This window comes from Hemitrygon akajei, chromosome 9, assembly GCF_048418815.1.
Source record: "Hemitrygon akajei chromosome 9, sHemAka1.3, whole genome shotgun sequence".
Lineage (NCBI taxonomy): Eukaryota > Metazoa > Chordata > Chondrichthyes > Myliobatiformes > Dasyatidae > Hemitrygon > Hemitrygon akajei.
In genome coordinates this window covers 77,883,201-77,893,894 of record NC_133132.1, presented here as the reverse complement: position 1 = coordinate 77,893,894, position 10,694 = coordinate 77,883,201, and positions in this window count along the sequence as shown.

Below are 10,694 nucleotides of genomic sequence, written 5' to 3'. Positions count from 1 at the left end.
GTCACTTCTGTACAGGTCCCACTTTCCCTGGAAGAGAGCCCAATAATCCAAAAATCTGATGCCCATTCTCCTATACTAATACCTTATCTTTGTGTTAAACTGGCTTCACTAGCACATGGCACAGGTAGTAATCCTGAGATCACAACCTTTGAGGTCCTGCCCTTCAACTTAGCACCTGACTCCTCGAAGTCACTTTGCAGAACCTTGTCACTTTTCCTCACATGGACCATAACCTCTGGCTGTTCACCCCTCACCTCCCACTTGAGAATGCTGAGGACTTGATCCAAGATGTCCTGGACCCTGGCACCCAGGTGGCAACATAACATCTGGGAATCTTGTGTTTATCCTGAGAACCTCCTTTCTGTTCCTCTAACTAACCAATCCCTTATCACTGCAGCTCACCTCCTCCCCCCCCCCCCCCCCACCTTCCCTTCTGAGTCACCGAGTCAGAGTCAGTACCAGAGACCTGACCGCTGTGACTTTCCTCTGCTAGGTCATCCCACTAAAAGTATCCAGGCCCCTTTCCCCTTCATGACTGTCACCCAGTCTCCTGTGTCCTGCATATTGGGTGTAACTACCTCTCTACATGTCCTATCTATCACCCCATCAGCCTCCTGAATAATCCACAGTTCTTCCAGTTCCAGCTCCTTAACATGGAATGTTAGAAGCTGCAGCTGGATGCACTTCTCATAGGTATAGTTGTCAGGGACAGAGGAGGTCTCCCTACCTTCCCACATCCCACAAGAGGAGCAGTCCACTGTCCTGCCTGGCATCTGTACTGACTGAACAACAATAAAGAAGGAAAAACAATAAACTGTGATGGAGAAAATAAAGCTCTATCTGCAGCTTTTTTTTTGCCTTCTGTGACTGCAGCCATGAAGAGCTTAAACCTCAAAACCTCCACTCCAACTCTGGCTACTGTGAGGATAGCCTCACTGATTGCCCCGGACTTAACTAATTTTCTTCTTGTCATTCAATCCCATATGCTTATTATTCTGTTATGGTTATTGTATTTAATGAGTATGCCCTCAAGAAAACGGATCTCAGGGTGACATGTATGTACTTTGATCATTTTCTTTGAACGTTGAACTATTCTATTTTTTGTTCTTTTTTGCACCATTTATTTCCTTTAAATTTTAAATATATGTTTCTTATTGTAATTTATGGGTTTTTTGTTATTATGTATTGCAATGTACTGCTGCCAAAATATATATTACACAAAATAAGTCAGTGATATTAAACCTGATTCTGAAGTATAAGAAAGAGAAAATGGTCAATGTTTCAGGGCTATGATTATTCATGCCAGAGGTGTTTATTCATGTCACTTCGTTTGACAGGAAGTAGCGGTGTTGTGTAGACATCTTGAAGATCAGAAAAAAATGCCAGCTGGCAAATGTCACCACTTTCTACATAGCTGAAAATGTTATCGAGCATCTTGAATTGGAATAAGAAAGAATTCAATCAACAAAATCTTAACATCCCTTTATGTGACACCTTTAAGCGAAACCACTTAATTTTCGGGGTTTGGGATATTATTCATGCTATTCTCTCTTCTCCCCTTCCCATCAAGCAGAAGATACAGAAGTTTGAGAACATGTGCTGCTGGGCTAAAGAAGAGCTTTATAAAACTTTATAAAACATCCTCACAGTAGTCAGAGTTGGAGTGGAGGTTTTGAGGTTTAAGCTCTTCATGGCTGCAGTCACAGAAGGCAAAAAAAAAGCTGCAGATAGAGCTTTATTTTCTTCATCACAGTTTATTGTTTTTCCTTCTTTATTGTTGTTCAGTCAGTACAGATGCCAGGCAGGACAGTGGACTGCTCCTCTTGTGGGATGTGGGAAGGTAGGGAGACCTCCTCTGTCCCTGACAACTATACCTATGAGAAGTGCATCCAGCTGCAGCTTCTAACATTCCATGTTAAGGAGCTGGAACTGGAAGAACTGTGGATTATTCAGGAGGCTGATGGGGTGATAGATAGGACATGTAGAGAGGTAGTTACACCCAATATGCAGGACACAGGAGACTGGGTGACAGTCATGAAGGGGAAAGGGGCCTGGATTCTTTTAGTGGGATGACCTAGCAGAGGAAAGTCACAGCGGTCTCGTCTCTGGCACTGACTCTGACTCGGTGACTCAGAAGGGAAGGTGGGGGGTGGGGGGGGGAGGAGGTGAGCTGCGGTGATAAGGGATTGGTTAATTAGAGGAACAGAAAGGAGGTGTTATAAAACTCTGAAGGCACTTTCTCTACAATATTGATGATCACTTGATTTCTCAGTCTATTTCATTATGCCCCTTGCATTTGATTTATCTACCTGCACTGCACGCTCTCTGCAACTGTAAAACTACATTCTGCATTGTGCTTTTGCAATATCTGAAGGTACCTTTGTACAGAATGCTCTGTCCCGATGGCAGGCAAACAAAAGCTGTTCACTGTACCTCAGCACAGGGTACTGCAGAGGAACAGGCCATTTGGCCCACAATGCTATGCTGAACTCATTAAACACCTAGCTAAACTCATCTGCCTACACAATAACAACATACACACAATACTGGAGGAACTCAGCAGGTCAGACAGCATCCATAGAAATTAATAAACAGTCGACGTTACGAGCCGGGACCCTTTCTCAGAACTGGAAAGGAAGGGGGAGGATGGCAGAATAAAAAGTTTGGGGGGTGTGAAGGAGGGCTAGCTACAAGTGAGAGATGAATCCAGAAGGATGGGAAAGGTAAAGGGCTGGAAAAGAAGGAATCTTAATAGGAGAGGGGAGTGTACCATGGGAGAAAAGGAAGGAGGAGGGGCAGCAATGGGAGATGATAGGCAGGCGAGGAGCAGTCCAAAGAGGGAAATAGAAGAGGAGGGAAGGGGAGAGAAAAAAGTTGCCGGAAGGAGAAATCAATGTTCATGTTATCTGGTTGGAGGCTACCTAGATGGAATATGAGGTGTTGCTCCTCCACCTCTTGAGTGGCCTCATTGTGGCAAAAGTGGAGGCCATGGACTGACATGTTGGATGGGAATAGAAATAGGAATTAAATGGTTGGCTACTGGGAAATTCCACTCCTGGTGAATGGAGCAGAGGTGCTTGACAAAGCAGTCCCTCAATTTATGCTGGGACTCACCAGTGTAGAGGAGGTCACATTGGGAGCACTGGATACAATAGACAGCTCAGCTGATTCACAGGTAAAGTGTTGCCTCACCTAGAAGGACTGTTTAAGGCCCTAAATGCAGGTAAGGGAAGAGATGAATTGGAAAGTGTTGCATTTCTGTCACTTGCAGGGATATGTGCCAGGCGGGAGATTAGTAAGAGGGACGAATGGACAATGAAATCATTGAAGGAGCAACCCTTCTGGGAAGCAGAGAACTGGGCGGGGGTGGTGGAAGGTAAAGATGTGTTTGGTAGTAGGATCCAATTGAAGATGGAGGAAGTTGTGTAGAATGTTGTGTTGTATATGAAGGCTCATGGGGTGGTAGGTGAGAATGAGAGGAACTCTGTCCCTGTTAAGGTGACACAACTTCCATATTCCCTATTCAGTGTGCATTCATGTGCTAAGAGCCCCTTATATGTCTCTGTCTCTGTCATATTTGTCTCCACTTTCCACGTACCCACAAATCTAACAATGACCTTGCCCTGCACATCTTCCTTGAGCATGTGACTATAATAAACCAACGACAAATTTGCATGCAGCTGCAAAGGGACTGTGCTGATGTCAAAGTGGCATTGCACATTAGTTGATGACGTGATCGGTATCTGTTTTACATGCTTTTGTTGGTCACGGAGTGCTGTATTGTAGCTGGGATGTGTTTCCCAGTAGGTGGACATTAATGATTCCAATATTTCACCAGTATTCCTCAGGAGTGACTGTTAAAAGTTTAAATAGTTTCAGGTTTTCCACAGCAAGCACAACAGAATTCAGCAATGAGTTAGTTATAATCAGAATGCAAGTGGATGAAAGCACTCTGAATAATTGGAGAGGATTCCAAAAATATCACAGTAATTGCTCTCACAGTTTCTCCCAGAAGAAAATTTTGAGAGTTTTTGTTCAAATCAGGTTTTGTCACATTAAGATTTAGTGAAAGAACATAATTTGGGGGGGGGGGGGGGGGGGGAAACGTGGACTGACACATTATTTTAAAGCAGATCTGATTATTTCAAGAGGCACAATTATTTCAACTGCAATTAGATGAACTGGGAATTGAATCAATCTCTAAGATCAAGTAATCTCTCTAATTTAATGTCACCAAATGTAGTGCTCCTTATTTGTTTCTGAAAACTAGGACTACAAGCAGATGTAATTTCCCTAATGGGTTGCCATTTTCTTGGGAAAATGCTTGGCGGAGCTTTTAGTGGTTGTTTACCAACACACAGCTTAACAACAAACACATTATCATGTGGTTTAGACAAGCTAACTGCTGTACTGAACATGACATGATGTATTTTTTGTCTTCTCTTGAAAAGCAATTCTTTTTCATCACCTGTTAAAACATCAGTTATTGAACTAAGATAAAATCTATGCTCATGCAAATTCAATTGAGAACCAACATGAGGGTAAGCATATTTGGCCTTTTCCCAACTAGTCACCTATTGCACTTGCATCTTACCATGGCTATTGGTGAAAATAACCAGAGAACTTTTCTTGAAGGGATGCAGAACCTTATAAAGTACATTATTATAATCCAGTTTTAACAGCCATGTAGAAAAATCTACAGGAATATAAAATTGTGGAGCAGTGAAACTCAAAAGAAAATGAGGAAGGAAAAGAGTGTGCATGAAAATATAACTGCACATACAATCTGGAAGAAAAGATTTTACAATTAGATAAAGATGTAACTAAGGAAAATTTAGCGTCTATGCATGGAAGAAAATGATGTGGCTATGATAGAAAAGGAAGATATATGGTGAATATTTCACTGCAAATGGGTGAAAATACTGGGAACTGTCCGATCACAAAAATTGTCGTGGTTGAAAGGGATAACTTTCACCATCTTCTCAATGACACCCAAGACATTAACTATTGGCCTTGCCAACAATGACTAGAACTCTTGAATGAATTACGAGAAAGATAGCTGAATGCCATCTTTATAGATATGCAAATATTCCCATTACAGAATATTATTCTGTTTGCCAGCAGATGAAAGGAAGAGAAACTATTTTCAGGAAATGGAATGGAAATATGCCTAATATTTTACATTTGCCTTCATGGAAAAAAATGCAGAAACCTCCAAGAAATAGGGGAGGACTGCTATTCTAAAGTAAATGAGGGGTTTAAGGAAAGTAGTGCTAGTTTAGAAATGAGAACTGAACAAAATAAATGAGACTAACAGGCAGTACATACCTCAGATCTAATGACCAGCATCCCAGGGTTTGAAGGAGGTGGCAGTGGAAATCCACGAGTTGTAAGCATCTCTAGGTTATTGAACAGTTTCCACAGATTGGAAGGTAACACTAATTACAAAAGGAGGGCAAGAGAAGCCAGGAAACTACAAAACAATTAGCTTTTATCAGTGGAAAGGAAATGATTGCAATCTATTTTTGAGGAAATGGCAAAAGGATACAGAAAATAAGAACATCACTCAGGATTGTTGATATGTTTGTCAAATCTGTTGGAATTCTTTGAGGTCATTGTTGTGACTGATCAAACTCACTGGAGAGGCACTGAAGCTGATGCTATAGAAGTCTTTACTCAGCACAACAAACAGACATTCTCATGAAGACACTGGCAAAAGAGGCTCACAAACCTAAAAGTACATCACATTTTTATACCCTTAAGATCAAAGTTAACATTAGGTTATTCAATACAATTTTAATAGTTACAATGACATTGTTTACTTCAATACTTATAGTGTGAGGAAATTTCTCCTCATCTCTGTTCTAAAGGAATGTCCTTCTATTCTGAGACTGTCCCCTCTGGTCCTTAACATTACAGAAACATCCTCTCCACGTCCACTCTACCTAAGTCTTTCAATATTTGGTATTCCCCCATTCTTCTAAACTCCAGCAAGTATGGGCCAGTGCCATCTCACACTCCTCATATGTTAACCCTTTCAATACTGGGATAATCTAAACTTCCTCTAGACCCTCACCAGTGTCAGCACATAATCCCTTAGATTAGGGACCCAAACCTACACACAGTATTCCAAATAGGGTCTATCCAATGCCTTATGAAATCTCAGCATTACATCCTCTCTTTTATATTCTAGTCCTCTCGAAATGAATGAAATGAATGCTAACATTGAATTTGCCTTCCTTACCACTGAGTCTAAATGCAAATTAACCATTAGGGAGGTCTCACATTCCCTTTGTACTTCCAGTTTCTTAAGTTGTTCCCCACTTTGTCTACACCTAAATTTCTTCTACCAATGTGCATGATTATACATTTCCCTACACTACACTATATTCCATCTGCCTCTTTTCAAGTCCTTCTTTAACCTCCCTGCTTTCTCAACACTTTCTGCCTCTGCACTTATCTTTGTGGAAACCACAAACTTGGCCACAAAACCATTAATTCCATCAATGAGGTAATTAGCATGTAACATGAAAAGTAGCCGTACACCACTAGTCACCGGCAGCCAATAAGAAAACACACCCTTTTTTCACATTCTGCAAGTCAGCCAATCTTTGGTCCATGCTAGTATCTTTCCAGTAATACCATAGACTCATATCTTATTCTGCAGAGCCCTATGTAGCACCTTGTCATCTGTCTTATGAAAATCCAAATAAACAACATCTATTGACTCCTTTGTCTATCTTGCTTGTTGCTTTCTGAAAGAATTTTAATAGATTTGTCAGACAAGATTTCTTCTTAAGGAAACCATGTTGACTTTGGCCTAATTTAATGTGTGTGTGCCTCAAAGTACTCCAAAAACTTATCCTTAATAATGGACTACAACATCTTACCAATTACTGAAGTCAGGCTAACTGGCCTATAATTTCTTGGCTTTTGCCTTCCTCCCTTCTTAATGAGTGGAGTGGCATTTGCAATTCTCCAGACCATAAGACCATTCAACATAGGAGCAGAATTAGGCCATTCGACCCAATGAGTCTGCTCCATCATTTCATCATGGCTGATTCATTTCCCTCTCAGCCTCATTCTCCTGCCTTTTCCCTGTAACCTTTCACACCCTGAGTAATCAAGGACTTATCAACCTCTGCCTTAAATATGCCCAATGACATTGCCTCTACAGCCACTTGTGAAAAACAAATTCTACAGAATCACCACCTTCTGACTAAAGAAATACCTCCTCATCTCCATTCTAAATAGACATCCCTCTAATTTAAGGCTGTGACCTCTGAGCCTAGACTCCCACAAGAGAGGAATCATGCTCTCTACATCCACTCTATGTAGGCCTTTCAACATTCAATCAGTTTCAATGAGATATCTTCCCATCTGACTTCATTCTTCTAAATTCCAGCAAGGACAAGCCCAGGGCCATCAATTGCTTCTCATGCAATAAGCTTTTAATTCCTGGCATCATTCTCATGCACCTCCTTTGAACCTTCTCCAATTTCATCATATTCTTCCTTAAATAAGGAGCCAAAACTGCTCACAGTACTCCAAGTGAGGCCTTATCAGTGCCTTATAAAGCCTTAGCATTGTGTCCTTGCTTTTATATTCTAGTCTTCTTAAAATGAATGCTAACATTTAATTTGCCTTCCTCACCACCAACTCAACCTGCAAATTAATCTTTAGGGAATCCTGTACGAGCGCTCCTATGTCCCTTTGCACCTCAGATCTTTGAATTTTCTCCCCATTTAGAAAATAGTCTGTGCTTTTATTTCTTCTAGCAAAGTACATTGTCATACCTTTCCCAATACTGTATTCTACCTGCCACTTCTTTGCCGATTTTCCTAATCTGTCTAATTCCTTCTGCAGCATCTCTACTTCCTCAACCTCTTGAACAGGCACATGGATGAAAGAAAAATAGAGGGTTACGGGGTAGTGTCAATTTAGTACTTTTTTTAAAGGAATATATGAGTCGGCACAATGTCAAGGGCCGAAGGGCCTGTACTGTGCCGTAGTATTCTAGTGTCTGGTGTCTATCTTCGTATCACCCACAAACTTGGTCACAAAGCCACCAATTCATTCATCCAATTCACTGACATACAAAAAGAAGCTAGTATCTTTCCTGTAATACGGTGGGCCTTATCTTGTTAAGCAGTCTCATGTGCGACACCTTGTTGAAGGCCTTCTGAAAATCCAAGTACACAACATCAACCAATTCTCCTTTGTCTATCCTGCTTGTTATTTCCTCAAATAATTCCAACAGATTTGTCAGGCAAGATTTTCCCTCAAGGAAACCATGCTGACTTTAGCCTATTTTATCATCTGCCTCCAAGTACGCTGCAACATCATTAACAATCAACTCCAACATCTTTCCAACTACTGATGTTAGTTTAACTGGCCTATAATTTATTTTTTCGTGCCACCCCCTCTTCCCCTTCAGGTTCAGGTGTAGCACATCCTTTTTGCACAGGTTATTCCTTCCCCAGAAGAGATCCCAAAGATCCAGAAATCTGAAATACTGCTCCCTGCCCCAGTTTCTCAGCCACACATTCATCTACCAAATCATCCTATTCTTACCCTCACTAACGCATGGCACAGACAGTGATCCAGAGATTGCTACACTGGAGATCCTGCTTTTCAGCTTTCTACCCAGCTCCCTGATTCTCTCTTCAGGGCATCTTTGCTCTTCCTATCTACGTCATCAGTGCCAATAAGTACCAAAAGGTACATCTGGGTGTCTCTTTCACATCCACAGAATCTCATGTCTACTCCTCTGTGGAGCCTCTTATCACTACTGCACTCCTCTTCTCCCATCTTCCCTTCTCAGCCACAGCGCCAGTCTCAGTGCCAGAGAACCAGTTGCTGCAGCTTCCCCTACTCGCAGAGGCACTGCCTTCATCAAAATAAAAAAATCAGAAATCCTCTAAAACTATCCAGTATCTGGCATTATTTACTAATGCATCCATGATCTTTTCAGCTATCTCTTTCAGAGTCCTGGGGTCTAGTCCATTGGTCATCTGACATCCACTTTCAGACATTTCAGCTTCTCAAAGCCTTTTTGTTACAAATAGCAACTACACATACTTCTGCCCCTAACTATCCAATTTCGGGCATGCTGCTGGTGTCTTCCCAATGGGTAATCAGTTTGACTGCCATTCCTTTGTTACCCATATCACCTCTCTAGTATCATTTTCCCAGCAGTCTAGTATTCACATTTGTCTCTTAATCTTTATATACAGTATCTTCTTTTACATTATTGGCTAACTTACCTTCACAGTTCATCTTTTCACTCTTTTCGGGATTTTTTTAGTTGCCTTCTGCTTATAAGCTTCCCAATCCTCCAGCTCCTCATTAGTTTTTGCTATACTGTATGCCCTTTCTTTTTCTTTTATGCTGTTTCTGACTTCCCCATTATGCACAGTTGCTTCATCCTTTAAAATGCTTCTTCTCCTTTGTCTTCCTGTGTCTTCCAAACTGCACCCATAAACTCCAGACATTGCTGCTCTACTGTCACCCCTGCTAGTGTTTCATTCCAATCAACTTTGGCCAGCTCCTCTCTCATGCCTCTATAGTTGCCTTTTCTCAACTGTAATAAGTAAACATCTGATTTTAGATTCTGCCTCTCAAGCTGAAGATGAATGCCTATTGCACTTATGCCTGCATGTGACAGGATTGCTACAACTGCTCATTCATCTCTTTGTCATCTCCATTCAGGGTGCCAAATGGTCCTTCCATGTGAGGCTACACTTCACCTACGAATATGTTGGAATCATCTACTGTATCCAGTGCTCCTGGTGTGGCTTCTTCTACATTGGTGAAACCCAGTGTAGACTGGGTCCGAAAGCTGTGGAATTTCCCAATGGTCAATCATTTTAATTCCTATCCCCATTCCTATCCTGACATGTCAGTCCAAGGCCTCCTCTTCTGTCACAATGAAGCCATTCTCAGGTTGGAGGAGCAACATCTCACATTATGTCTAGGTAGACATGAACATTGATTTGTCCAACATCTGGCAATTTCTCCCCTTCCCATTCTCTCATCTTCAATTCCCAACTCTGTCCTCTTACATCTTCTCCTCGCCTGCTTATCACCTCCCCCTGGTAGCCTCCTCCTCCCCTTTCTCCCATGGTCCCCTCTCTCTCCTATCAGATTCCTTCTTTTCCAGCCCTTGGCCTTTGCCACCTGTTACCTCCCACCTTTCTACCTCATCCCCCCTTCCCTACTCACCTGGTTTCACCTATCACCTTCTAGCTTGTAATCCTTTCCTTCCACCATTTCCTTATTTTGGCATCTTCCCCCTTCCTTTCCAGTCCTGATGAAGGATCCCAGCCCAAAATGTCACCTGTTTACTCATTTCCATAGGTGTTGCCTGACCTGCTGATTCCTCCACATTTTGTGTGTGTTGCTCTGGACTTCTAACATCTGCAGAATCTCTTGTGTCGCAGGTGAAGTGCTGCAGGGATGTCCAAATGCCTGTACAGTTGTACCTGCATGCTGATTTTAATACAAGAGTACAAAGTTCAAAGTAAATTTATTATCAAAGTATGCATAAGTCACCACATAATAAACTGAGATTTATTTTCTTGCAGTCATTCATAGTAGAACAAAGAAATACAACAGTGTCAATGAAAAACGACACACAGAGTGGAGTGACATCCAGTTCCAGTTATGGAAAACCCCTGGCCAAACCATTGTAT